The following is a 13,148-nucleotide window of genomic DNA, read 5'->3' on the forward strand; positions in this document are numbered from 1 at the left end:
TTTTGTATTTCATAATCGGAACTATCTGCATTAACCGTCATCAGAGCAATGTCAGGGAACAGAATGCAGCAGTGCCTCGCTACCTACTTGAGGACCTGCTTGAGTCGTGTTCTAAGGAAAGGGTAGTTGCTGGTTCACATTCAGTAACTAAATGCTAAGAATGTATTTGCATTGTGCCAACTCAAAGATCAATAGATAGGGATATAGATATAGATACAGATTTTTATATTTAAAGCCATTCTCGTTCTGCGTTGGAATAAACATCATTCATTATTTGCTTGTTCTTGTTACGATTGTTATTGTCATTCTCTCACTCGCAAGAGTTTTCGCATTCCTATTTGGTATCGATGCACATGAAGAGTGGCTATGAAAGAAGGGAATACTGAATGTTACGTCATGCAGAATACACTCATTTACTTCGGCTCCTCGTGATCTACGCTACAGGAGAAGTGAGATACATAAAGTTGACAGTGTGAGGACAGACCTGGTAGCACAACTGTGCAACTACACAGTGTTACCAGATAAAATGGTGCTGCGGAATCGAAAGTGTAGTACGGACTTTGCCACAGTAGCAGACAGCTGGTAATTTAGGACCATGACCGTGGATTACACTTTGGTCAGTGCTGGTTAGAGTGCTGCAACTGTAAATGGAAGGCTTTGTTTGACAGTATTATGCTGATGCTGTCTGAATAAATTATGCCATTGGATACAAAGCGGTTTAGTTTTGAGACCTAACCCACGAGGGGGGAAGGCACAGTGGTCTGCTTCAGGAATTTCCAAGCAATAAAACACAAAAAACAACCCAGGAAGGGAGACATGCATTTGGAATCTGTTCATCGTTACGGGGTCAAACAAGAGGGTAACATTACTGAAACAATGACCGGGCTACTTAGTATATAATAGAGCATACAGATTTCAAGGAGGAAACGTATGAAGATGCAGACTTCCTCGTTATCAATATGTGCGGCATATCTTTCGTGTTAACGAAAGTAAATTCCCGCTTTACCTCTTCTTACGTGTCAAATGAAATGAATGCCATGGGGAATAGAATATTTGTTGACTGCGTCTCTTCTTGCTTCCATCCTTACCAACATATTTCTTCATTCTCGTGGTAATCATGACATTCTATGTGTATGCTGCAAAAGATTGCAAGTGGACAAATTCGACATCGAGGTGCAAAGCGTTATATTCAATTCGAATAAGCTTCCGGTGTATTTTTACTTCGTTTGTATTTTTAGATGATTATGAACGTTACGGAAAATTATCTCACATGCTTTATGTTGAATGAGAAACATTGAATGATCCGTTTTGCTTTCCCTACGTTGAAATGATATAACGTCGGCGTCAACAGCCTTCTTCCACGCCGGAAGCTGAAACCTGTATCGTTCTGGATTAATGATAATTGAATGTCTCATATGTATACATAGCCCACAAGGCGACGTCAGAAACCATCAGGGGAGAACGCCGCATAAAAACCAAACGTGCGCGCGCGTCTCCACTCTGAAGAACCGTATCGGAGAATCACGGCAAGCATTTCGCTGAAGAGCTGACTCGTCAGAGAGCCTAGAAATGGCAGCGTCGTAGCAAGTATTTGTCAACACTCTGATAGTGCATTTACTTCCGGGTGTAGGTCTGCGTTACCTCGCTAAATTCACTTGACATTCGTTTCCCACATCGAAGACTCGTACGATATAATCCACTGCAAGATGACACAATTAGAAAGTATATTTAATTTCTGGACTCCAAGAACGGCGTTCTTCACATAAGTAACACCTGTTTGTGTGTGCATTCGGGAGGACGACGGTGCAATCCCGCGCCCGGCCATCCTCATTTAGGTTTTCAATGATTTCCCTAAATCGCGTCAGGAAAATGCCGGGATGGTTCCTTAGGAAGGGCACGGCCGATTTCCTTCCCCATCCTTCCCTAATCCGAGCTTGTGCTCCGTCGCTAATGACATCGTTGTCGACGGGACGTTAAAACAGTAATCTCCACTTACTCTGTTCGTGTGTTTAAGGTTGCGTTTTGAGGCTCAGGCAAAATCGCAGTGACTATATTCCGCCTCTGGCCGCCAGTGTGTCGTTAGCTCAGAGGTTCCCTTGTGCGTTGCAGTGCTTGTACTATAAGGCATATCAGTTCGAATCACGGTAGAAGCCGCTGACTACAACCTTTTATTTTTCATTTTAATTAATGGAGTTGCAAACTGCTAGTAAAAATTTCTTATGCGAAATCTGAAGAATGCCTTTAAACATCAATCTTCGTCCGATTTCGACTTAGTAAATTAAGTTAATATCATGGATTTCTGCTTTGCAAATTCCAAGGTGCTTCACTGTAAAATAGACCCTGAAAAGATTCAAACCGACTGTCAACGATATAAATTTGAGCTTTGTTCGTCATATAGGTCTAACATGTCAGAAGGTTGTTTATGAAGTGCACATGTTCATTAATATAGTTCCCTTCTTCTAAATTTTTGCAATAGCATTTAACTGTAGACGTTTTCTAACACCGGCGTTAGCAATTCCTTTCCGTTCTCTGAAACCTTCAAAACGACAAATTTTTCTGGTTTAAATCTGATGACCTTAACTATCACTTCCGATCAACAATAAATACTTCATGAACCCATACATGGAACTCCAAATGTGCAGTGTTCCTGCACTGCTACAGAGCATGCATTGCAAGGTATTCACACAGTTTATCGCATAGACTTACCATAAGGAATGAAACAAGAACTGTAATACACTTTACACCACAGACGCTCACTCTGGCTTGACGAAAACATCCAAACATTGACCAAAAGTTGCACAAATAATTGAGTTTGATAGGAAAAGAAACGAGGTATGAAGCATTTATAACTTCATCGAATGTAGTGAGGTGGTTTAATTTCGTCCCAGTCTATAAAATTAATTTCGGGCCATACTCAGCTCTTGCCGATTAATGTAATATAATACCCGCCTACTAATCAGGGCGTCTGTCTCCGTTGCTTTTGAGCGTGAATGGAAATTGTAGAAATTTTCTGTGGAGCAACATTTAATAATAAAGCGTTTTAAATCATCAAAAGCGATGAGCGGTAGCAGGCGCTTTCGATAAAGAACGGGGGAGTGCAGCGCCGCTGCTGTCGCCACGGCCGCTGCCAGTAGCCAGCAAATGGATCCCGGAGCTTTGCCGCATACGGCGTCCAGAGGAGGACAGTCTGCAGGAAATCTGCCGCAAAATCGTTACTGGATAAAATTTTGATATCGGTGTGTCACAAAGCGAAATAGATTGAATCTGCGCTACCATTACATTCACGTCTTCAGCATTCAGACAGAAGAGGCTATAAAAATATTTTATGCCAGCTGCTCTCGATCCACTGCCATTATGAACAGAAACAACGCACGCTACCGCTAGACCACAGGCGTAATCAGCCTAGAGTTTCTCTATCATGGGACAAGTTTTCCTCCAGGAAGTGCCGCAGTCTACAGTGTTGCCAGATTGTGCAGATAACCGGACTTAGAGAATTAGCGAGTTGGCCAGTTTTTTTGTCCCATGTCGCGATCGGCGCGGACTTAGCCTCTGAAGCGGCCGGCCGCCGGTCAAGTTTTATGTCAAAGAGTGTACATCGACTACAGCGTCATTAAGGGTCGTGGGTCCAGGCGCCGGCGCGCCAGCGGTGGCCTGTCGGGGCCTCCATGTTTGTTCTACTTATTCTACATTTGCGTTTCCATATCATCACTAAAATACTGTGTGATTTACACGTGGTTTGCTTCTTCCAAACGCGATATTAAGAAGTACATCGACTACAGCGTCATTAAGGGTCGTGGGTCCAGGCGCCGGCGCGCCAGCGGTGGCCTGTCGGGGCCTCCATGTTTGTTCTACTTATTCTACATTTGCGTTTCCATATCATCACTAAAATACTGTGTGATTTACACGTGGTTTGCTTCTTCCAAACGCGATATTAAGAAGTACATCGACTACAGCGACATTAAGGGTCGTGGGTCCAGGCGCCGGCGTGCCAGCGGTGGCCTGTCGGGGCCTCCATGTAGAGCTACCGCTGAGCCCAGGCTCCTTGCCGCTAACGAAGTGATTGCTTTTGATGACATCATTTGCAATAGCGACTGCGCGAATTGACGGTACCTCGTACGGAAAGCAAGAGTAGCTGATGCTACTGAGGACTCGGCCGCGAGCTTTTCCGACGACTTCTTGGGCTCTTATTCGTGATGGCATTCAGACAGGCAACGGTGCTGTCGATTGTTGCATACAAATGCGAAATACCTGCATTGTGCGTTTCCGCAAAGTGATTTTTACGCCAAAGTTGCGATCGTCCTACAAGTTGTGTCAGATGTGGAGCTCAGAGCGTAGCAGTTTCCGTGGTGTAGCGGTTATCACGTCTGCCTAACACGCAGAAGGTCCCCAGTTCGATTCCGGGCGGAAACACTTTTTCGTCGCACTCAACAAGACACTTGCTACAATCTCTACTGTGACCATTTAAATCAATTTCAAACGTCCCACCACCAGGGTGCAGATGGCTCAAATGATACATGAAACTCTTTCAGAATCGGCCACTTGGTTTTTGTGCTTACCTGGAGGGCTGGGAATGCGCGGAACAGCCGCCGGCATGCCGGTAGTTGCCACACGTTTGCACAAAACGCAAGGGCTCGTCCGGGATTTGACCCCGGGGACTCCTGCACCCGAAGCAGGAATCATACCCCTAGACCAACTTTTTTTTTTCTTTTTTTTTCTTTTTTTTTTCGCTCTCCCAACTGAGCTATTTTTTTTTTTCAATCTTCGGATCCGAAGTCCGACGCTTTATCCATTTTTTTCATTTTTTCTTTTTTTCTTTTTTTATTAATAGTATAGCGAGCGGGGCAGGCAGATGGCGGCAAGGAGGGCAGGGGTCAATTAGTCCGAGGCCTGGCCACGGTGCCGCCCTCATACCCGTCATCACTCACATTGATGGGAAAGGAACATTGAGTTTTTTTTATTTTTATTTATTTATTTATTTTTAATTTTTTTGTATTTTTTTTTTTTTTATAGAACGCATCAATATGGGATTGGAGCCAGATCATTCGGTTGATACATAAACGGGTGAAGGTTTTAGAGCTCGAACAGCTATCCAATACCTGTTCTATTGAATGCAATATGAAGCATATTACCGTACTTGCGACGGTAATCCGCGTAGTTTCTAATTTTAATATATTCCGTTTCCATGTGTAACTGAAACTCGCTGTAATCTTCGCCCGTCAGCCGATTGAAGACATGACTTGTATATTGGCCCAACAGCCACATGACGGCATTATTTTTAGTTGGCGGAAAATATTTGACGTCTGGTCTGTGCAGTAATTTCGTGTCAATGTTATTTTCAGAAGTCCTAGTTATAAGGGCGACTTTTTGACGAACCCATTGCCAATTGCGCATGCGGTGACTGCAAGTATATCTGTGGGGAACAGTATCCACTTGGTGACAATCTGGACAATGGGCTGTGTCGCTTAGCCCAATCGCATGCAGGCGCTCATTTGTGCTGATAATGTTGTTAACCGTTTTGTACCATGTCGACATGACCAGGGACGGAAGTACACTGCTGCTGATGTTCGCCCACAGGACATCCCAATTGACTCCAGTGTGCTTTTGTTCGATTTTGTTCCTGCCCTCATATCGTTTCCTGTGCTCCAGAATGTCCTTGGCAGTTAAGGGTCGATGTTGGAGAAGGACCTCGCTCAAGTAGCTCTTTTCCAGATAATATGTGCGGATGTGGGAGAGCTGGTAATCGATCGTCTGCACATTGATCGGCGGTTCTACGCTTTTCGGCGCGACTGCCTCAAACAACTTTGCCGTAAGGGTGTCAGAGTAGTGTTGGATTAAGGATGTCATCCGTTTAATGTACAAAGCCATTGCTTTGGCGTTCAGATCGGTCAGACCCATACCGCCATGCAGAGGGTCGAGCGTCACAGTCTTCACGTCAACTCGAAATATTTCCCCCCGCCACAGAAAATTGGTCAACTTGCTCATTATCTGTTTGGCTATGACAGTGGGGATTGGAAAGACCTGTGCCACATAATATGCTCGCGACAGGATACATGTATTTATAAATTTAACCCTCTGAATTTGGTCCATACTGCGATAAACGTTATCTATTAAAGCACCCTTGACTTTGAACGAGACATCCCGCCAATTTGCCGTTATCATCCTTTGTGGAGGGACCGTCAGTATCGTCCCAAGAGATTTGTGTTCCGTAACATGGGTAGCCCATTCTAGGCCGACATCGTCAAGTCCCCTTATACGTAGAAATTTGCTTTTAGTTTCATTCATTTTTGCGCCAGAAGCGGAACAATAGCTTCTGAGGTCTGCCTCCAGTTGAATCACATCATCCCTGTTCCTCACGACGATGCCGACATCATCAGCATATGCCCCAACTGCAGTTTTCTTCCCGGCGATCGTTATGCCCGTCATGTGCTCTTGTACTAGCCGCAGCAATGGTTCTAGGGAGATGACAAAGAGCAACATGGAAAGGGGGCTTCCTTGGGGGACCCCCCTTGCGATGGTAATTGGTCTTGTGAGCTGGCAGTTGACGGAGATCGTGGCGACCAGACCAGTGATCATATTGCGCACGACAGCGATGGAGTCATGCCCGAAGCCCATCCTCCGCATCGTTTCGAAGAGGTATTTATGGCTGACACTATCAAATGCTTTATAAAAGTCGACAAAAAGGAGGCCGCAATTAATGGTGCTGGCAGACGACAGAGCGACGATATCTCTATATTGTGCTATAGTCTGAAATATTGATCGCCTATAGGCACAAGTTTGCTGTTGCCCAATTATGTTTGTGGTCAACGGCATCATTCGGTTTTTTAAAGCTCTCGCAATAATCTTATAATCTGAATTAAGAAGAGAAATCGGCCGGAAGTTGTTAATCTTTTTACATCCCTTATTTTTAGGAATCAACACGATTTTACATTCTTTAAGTTCTGATGGTACAAACTTTCCCCGCAGGACGTCGTTAACGGCTTGTGTCAACTTATCACCTATGATACTCCAATATCGTTGATAGAATTCGACCGGAAGGCCATCAGGGCCCGGCGATTTACTTTTAGGGGAGCAGCGAATTATTTCAAGGACTTCATCTGGACTAAAAGCCGAAAATAAGCTGGCGTTGTCGTCGGCCGTAATTGTGGAGGTTGTAAACGCAAATAACTCATCCGAATCGTGCTCTTGCGTTGCTTCTGCCCCATACAGGGCACTGTAATATCTGTGGAGTTCTCTGATTATCTCGTTTTGCACACTGAGGACAGTACCGTTTTCTAATCTAAGTTCGTCCATGAATATCCGTCGTCGGTTCTTGCGATGTTTAATCAGATGATATAACGCAGTCGTTTCGTCCTCGCTAACAGATCTGGCTTTTGACTTAAGTTTAAGACCCTCCAGTTGTTTTCTCTTTAAGCTTAATAATGTCGCTTTAATTTTCTTGATGTCGGACAAGCGCCTGTCTGAGCCATCAGCCTGATCATACAAATCCCTTAAGACCATGTAGTAAAATTCCATTGTACGGTGAACTGCCCGAGATCTCTCTATACTATAAGATATAATTACTTTTCGTAATTTGGGCTTCGCCTTGCGGGTCCACCACTCCAGAACACTCGGAAAGTTGTGTACAGAGCGCAAGCAAAATTCCCAAGCTGTCTTTAATTCGACCTCGAGCTCGTCGTCTGTTAAGAGGCCGACATTCATGCTCCACTGATTCCTAAACCAGTGAGTTGGTTGCCGGTCTAAGTTTATGCAGGCACTCACACTACAGTGATCAGAAAGGCTGACTGGAGTGATTTCCACTTGTAGCAAATTCATCACTATGTGACTTGACATATAGATTCTATCAATCCTGCTACTGGAATTATGTGAAATGTGCGTGTATTTCACAAGCGTGGGATACTTAACTTCCCATGCGTCCCTCAGTTTCATTTGGGAGACAAGAAAGTTTAATTCAGGGGAATAATTAAAATTGGGGGATTGATCTTTATGGTGCAATACACAATTAAAATCGCCTGCAATGATCAAGTTTGGAGAGTCTCTCCGCAATAAGTAAATGATATCCTCCTTAAAAAACTTCGATCTGTCAGCTCGCCGTGTACTTCCAGATGGTGCATACAGATTGATTACACTGACGCCCATGATATTCACGCCTATGCCCCGTCCAGAGTCTAACTTTTCGACATCGGTTAGAGGTATTCCTTCCCTGACTAAAATCGCTGTGCCAGCACTGAATTCGGGAGCGAAATTGATTATTGCAACATAGCCGGGAATGTTAATTTGCCGTGTAGCAACCTCTTGTAAAAGGGCAATATCTGTACCAGAGTCAAACAAAAATTCTTTTAATAAAGCAAATTTTAACTCTGACGTAATCCTATTGATATTAAGGGAGGTGATAGTATAGGCCTGTAGCATATAGGTAATGAGATGTAAAAGTATAACAAAACGATTGCATCGAGCCCAAGAGTGCCGGCTGCAGAATTAAAAAAGGTATAATGTGAGCAGCCATAAGAGGATTATTGGATCAGGAAGCGAAATAAAAACCATAACAAGTGATACACTACGAATCATAGGCCGGTTGTAGCAAAAACGACACAGTGAATGCTGCGAACCATAACCGGATAAAAGGACAGAAAAAACATGAAGAAGCTTTGCAACCTTAGGTGACAGCATGGAACAAACCTTGTACCAACGGAATTACTACTGTGGAGGGTGGGCTTCGCCGAGTTCTTTGCTGTTGTCATCACCGGATCGTTCCCTCACAATTTCATAACTAATATTTCTGGGTACTACATCCGCTTGCGAGGAAGTGGAATTTCCCTTGTTGCGAGAAGCTGAGAGATTTGGCTGTGGATTGAGCCTTCGTCGTGTGGCGTTTTGAGGTCCCGAAGTTTTTGTGGATTCTTTGAGACGCGGTCGTGTCGTCGTCGCAGCACTGCCGCCGGCAGCTGGCAGGTTGGTAAACACTTGCACTTGTTTACTTCCGCCCGGAACTTGTTGTAGGGCGTCAGCTGTAGCGCGTTGTTGACACAACACTTCCTCACTGTGTGCGCGTTGTAGCGGCTGTTGTCCTTCGGGCGCGGCACTCAAAATAGGAGGTTCCTATTCATGACCCGGCGTCTCAGAATTCGACATCCCCTCAAGTCCATCCGCACTGGCTTCAAAATCGACCCGCATAACATCATGTGGTACTAAATCCTCCGCGATTGATGGTTTTGGTTTCCGGGCTGCAGGAGTCGTGTGAGATACTTCCTCATCTGAATGCTCATCACTACGTTCCAGCGGCCTTTTCTTTTGCTGAGATTCACTGTCAAGACAAACTGGCGCAGCAGTTTGCCGTCCTACGAGTGGTGGAAACGCATCAGCGGTTATGGGCGGGGTCTCGGAGGTAATTGCTTGGGGAGCATCAACATCAGGGTGTGCATAAGAACCAGAAGTATCTACTGCCATTACCTCGTCAAGTGTTAATCTACGCCGCGGCTGGAGATTATTTTTTAAGACAAAAACTCGGCGGGGGCAGTCCTGGCGAAGATGGCCTAGTTCATTGCAGATATGGCAGGTGGGGGCTTGACCAGAATATATAATGTGAGCCTTATAACCATCAACCGTGATGTGAGAAGGAATGTTCATTTTTACTTCCATGTCCACAGATCTAATCCCATTGAAACATTGTAATTTGTAGCGAGACGACCACTTTTCGTTGACAATTTCTTTAACCTCACCAAACTTAGAAAGTGCATCTTTAATTTTAGCATTGTCAATCTCTATGGGCAAGTTAAGTACTCGAACTGTCTGAATCGAGGTATCGGCACGTGTTACATTAACCATACTAGTGGTGCCGTCGCGATGAACAAAAGGGACTTGTTTTCCGATTTTTTCAAGAAGTCGATCAACTGCTACTGGACTGAGAAACTTGACAAACACGCAATAACGATCAGAATCTAGCTGGGTGGTGTGCACAGAATCAGAAGTGATGCCTATTACCTCGGTTAGCCAGTCATGAATCTCGAGGGCGGTCGGTTGAACGCGGCGGGTATCCTTGTCAAAGCCAAAAACCAGGGTGTTTTTCCGGATGGTGGTAGACATGGCGCTGCGGCTGTATGGAATCCGGTCAAGCCCGAATCCCGTACAAGATCAGCAAGTTGCTGACGAAAAGAACGACCACAAAAAAAAAAAAAAAAAGTACAATGCACGTGAATCACTCGGAACACAGAAACACACAACGGCAAACAGTAAACACTGGCAACGTCACCGACGACGCGGAGCAACCAGCTAGCACGTCCGACCGCGGCGACAGCGAAGGCCGGAATGAGCCTGTTCGTTACGGCTAAGCGCTGCACATGACTGACGCCTCCGTTCTTGGTAACACCATGCAGAGCTGCTGCTCACCCAGCGTTCTCCCTGGCTGTTGCGGTTTGATTGTTTTTATCGATGTATTTTACTATAGCATCTTCTAGAATCGGACGGAGCTCGTAGCCGATGCCCTTGCTTACGCAGGAAAAATCTGTTGCTACTACGGGTTTCCAGGTAGCACAGCAGCAGAGCCGTCGTATCCGTGGTGTAGCGGTTATCACGTCTGCTTTACACGCAGAAGGTCCCTGGTTCGATCCCGGGCGGAAGCACGACTTTTTTAAACCCGTTTTCGGATTCCATTTCCGAGAGAACGTCACGTCTGCGTATGCAGGGATAATAAATGTCGTGTGCTACACGGATATCGCGTCATTTTACTGTCAAATGCTCTTGCTCCCATAGTGCACCGGTATTCAGTAACTCAGAACGCTCGTAGTTCCATTCTGGCCGGCAAAATTTATAATCCATTTCTTCAGGACTACTTCAAGTGCGCTTCATACTGGCTTTCCAGAGCTTACTGCACTCGCCTTGTCACAGCTCTGTTGAAGTGTGAAGGTAACTAATACTGAGAAACTCTTATCTACGCTCAGTCTTGTATCCCACCCTTTGGTTGTCGTCGTCGCTAATCAGATGTAGGTAGACTGCTCCACGATTGAGCTTCGTCTCCACTCACGGTGCAATTGTCCTGCAAAGACAACCTTTCTTTTCCGTTGCATGCAAGATTACTGTCGGCTCTTCTACAGCAATCGACCTATGTAATTTACTGGTGTCAGATTCTTGCCATACCAAACGGTCCCTTCATGACCGTAGTGCTACACAAAGCGTGCTGCGGCAGGTATTTGTTCTTCATTGCAGAGCTGCAAACGTGGGTGAGCTCCACCTACTCTTCCGCACGGTCAAAACGGCAGGGCTCGTCCGGGATTTGAACCCGCGACCTCCTGCACCCAAAGCAGGAATCACACCCCTAGACCAACGAGCCAACTGCTGGTAGCGATGAAGGTCATCCCAAGCAGTCCAGCTCCGAGGAACACAAACTTTCATGTAAATCAGAAAGAATACCGCTTTCTGAAGGCAGCGCTCACCACTGTTGGGAGGAATATTAAAGGCAATGAATACAGAGTGAATACTTTCATCGCGCTCTGCAGATGAACAGACGGTGGTGTTTCACTTTCGTCATGTGGTTTCTCAGTGTCAAGGGAAGGCAAATGCAATAAACAAAAGAACATCGGGAATCCGAAACACCAACTCATAACGAATAGATTGCGGAGTAGACTGCAAGCAAAACCTCCAGAAGACGACTCCTGAAGGCGTCGGTGACGTAAGAATTATTCCGTGCAGCAACGATCATCTAGGAAGTGTGTCGCTCCACCACACAACTTTTTTTTATATTGTTTTACCTAAATTTCCATTACCTGTTCGTTACAAGAATGCCGTGTGGCTTTCACCCGGTCTGCTTCGTCCAGCAGCAATAGTAGTAAGTAAATAGACCACAGTATCATTAAAAGTAGGTCAGACACAAAAATAGGAGTTGCGTGTAGATCATGTTATTCTGCTTTCAAATGCATTTGTCTGGCTGGGAGTAGTGGCGTACTCCTGTAATCCATGCGTCCGGGAAGCCGTTGTTGTGGGAGAGATCTGGGAACAACTACAGATTCGGCCGTTTCATCAGCTCAGGAACGACCGCGATGCTCTCATCGAGCTCTGCAGATTGACCAGATTGCAGTGCGGAATTTTCGGCTAGTGGTGGCTCGGGGTTAAGAGAAGTCGAGAGCTGTGAGCAAAACTACATCGGGAAACCGATACGGACGACTCATAACGAGAAGATTGCGAGATGTACTGCGAAAGCAAAACTTCGAGAAGACGAACTCTGAAGCCGTAGCTGCCTTAACAATCATTCCGTGCAGCAACGATAATCTGGGAAGAGCGAGGGGTGGGTACCGCTCGACCACACAACAAATTTTATATAATGTTCTACTTATTCTACATTTGCGTTTCCATATCATCACTAAAATACTGTGTGATTTACACGTGGTTTGCTTCTTCCAAACGCGATATTAAGAAGTACATCGACTACAGCGTCATTAAGGGTCGTGGGTCCAGGCGCCGGCGCGCCAGCGGTGGCCTGTCGGGGCCTCCATGTTTGTTCTACTTATTCTACATTTGCGTTTCCATATCATCACTAAAATACTGTGTGATTTACACGTGGTTTGCTTCTTCCAAACGCGATATTAAGAAGTACATCGACTACAGCGACATTAAGGGTCGTGGGTCCAGGCGCCGGCGTGCCAGCGGTGGCCTGTCGGGGCCTCCATGTAGAGCTACCGCTGAGCCCAGGCTCCTTGCCGCTAACGAAGTGATTGCTTTTGATGACATCATTTGCAATAGCGACTGCGCGAATTGACGGTACCTCGTACGGAAAGCAAGAGTAGCTGATGCTACTGAGGACTCGGCCGCGAGCTTTTCCGACGACTTCTTGGGCTCTTATTCGTGATGGCATTCAGACAGGCAACGGTGCTGTCGATTGTTGCATACAAATGCGAAATACCTGCATTGTGCGTTTCCGCAAAGTGATTTTTACGCCAAAGTTGCGATCGTCCTACAAGTTGTGTCAGATGTGGAGCTCAGAGCGTAGCAGTTTCCGTGGTGTAGCGGTTATCACGTCTGCCTAACACGCAGAAGGTCCCCAGTTCGATTCCGGGCGGAAACACTTTTTCGTCGCACTCAACAAGACACTTGCTACAATCTCTACTGTGACCATTTAAATCAATTTCAAACGTCCCACCACCAGGGTGCAGATGGCTCAA

At 45.6% G+C, this 13,148-nt stretch overlaps 3 non-coding genes across 3 annotated transcripts; all 3 read left to right on the forward strand.

Annotated features, from left to right (window-relative positions):
* Positions 1–4,337: 4,337 nt before the first annotated feature.
* Trnav-aac (transfer RNA valine (anticodon AAC)) lies at positions 4,338–4,410 on the forward strand. Its single transcript has one exon. It is a non-coding gene; the product is annotated as a tRNA-Val (tRNA).
* Positions 4,411–10,543: 6,133 nt separating this feature from the next.
* Trnav-uac (transfer RNA valine (anticodon UAC)) lies at positions 10,544–10,616 on the forward strand. Its single transcript has one exon. It is a non-coding gene; the product is annotated as a tRNA-Val (tRNA).
* Positions 10,617–12,978: 2,362 nt separating this feature from the next.
* Trnav-aac (transfer RNA valine (anticodon AAC)) lies at positions 12,979–13,051 on the forward strand. The gene has a single exon. It is a non-coding gene; the product is annotated as a tRNA-Val (tRNA).
* The last annotated feature ends 97 nt before the right edge of the window (positions 13,052–13,148 follow it).

The sequence above is a fragment of the Schistocerca nitens genome, chromosome 2 (assembly GCF_023898315.1).
Source record: "Schistocerca nitens isolate TAMUIC-IGC-003100 chromosome 2, iqSchNite1.1, whole genome shotgun sequence".
Classification (NCBI taxonomy): Eukaryota; Metazoa; Arthropoda; class Insecta; order Orthoptera; family Acrididae; genus Schistocerca; species Schistocerca nitens.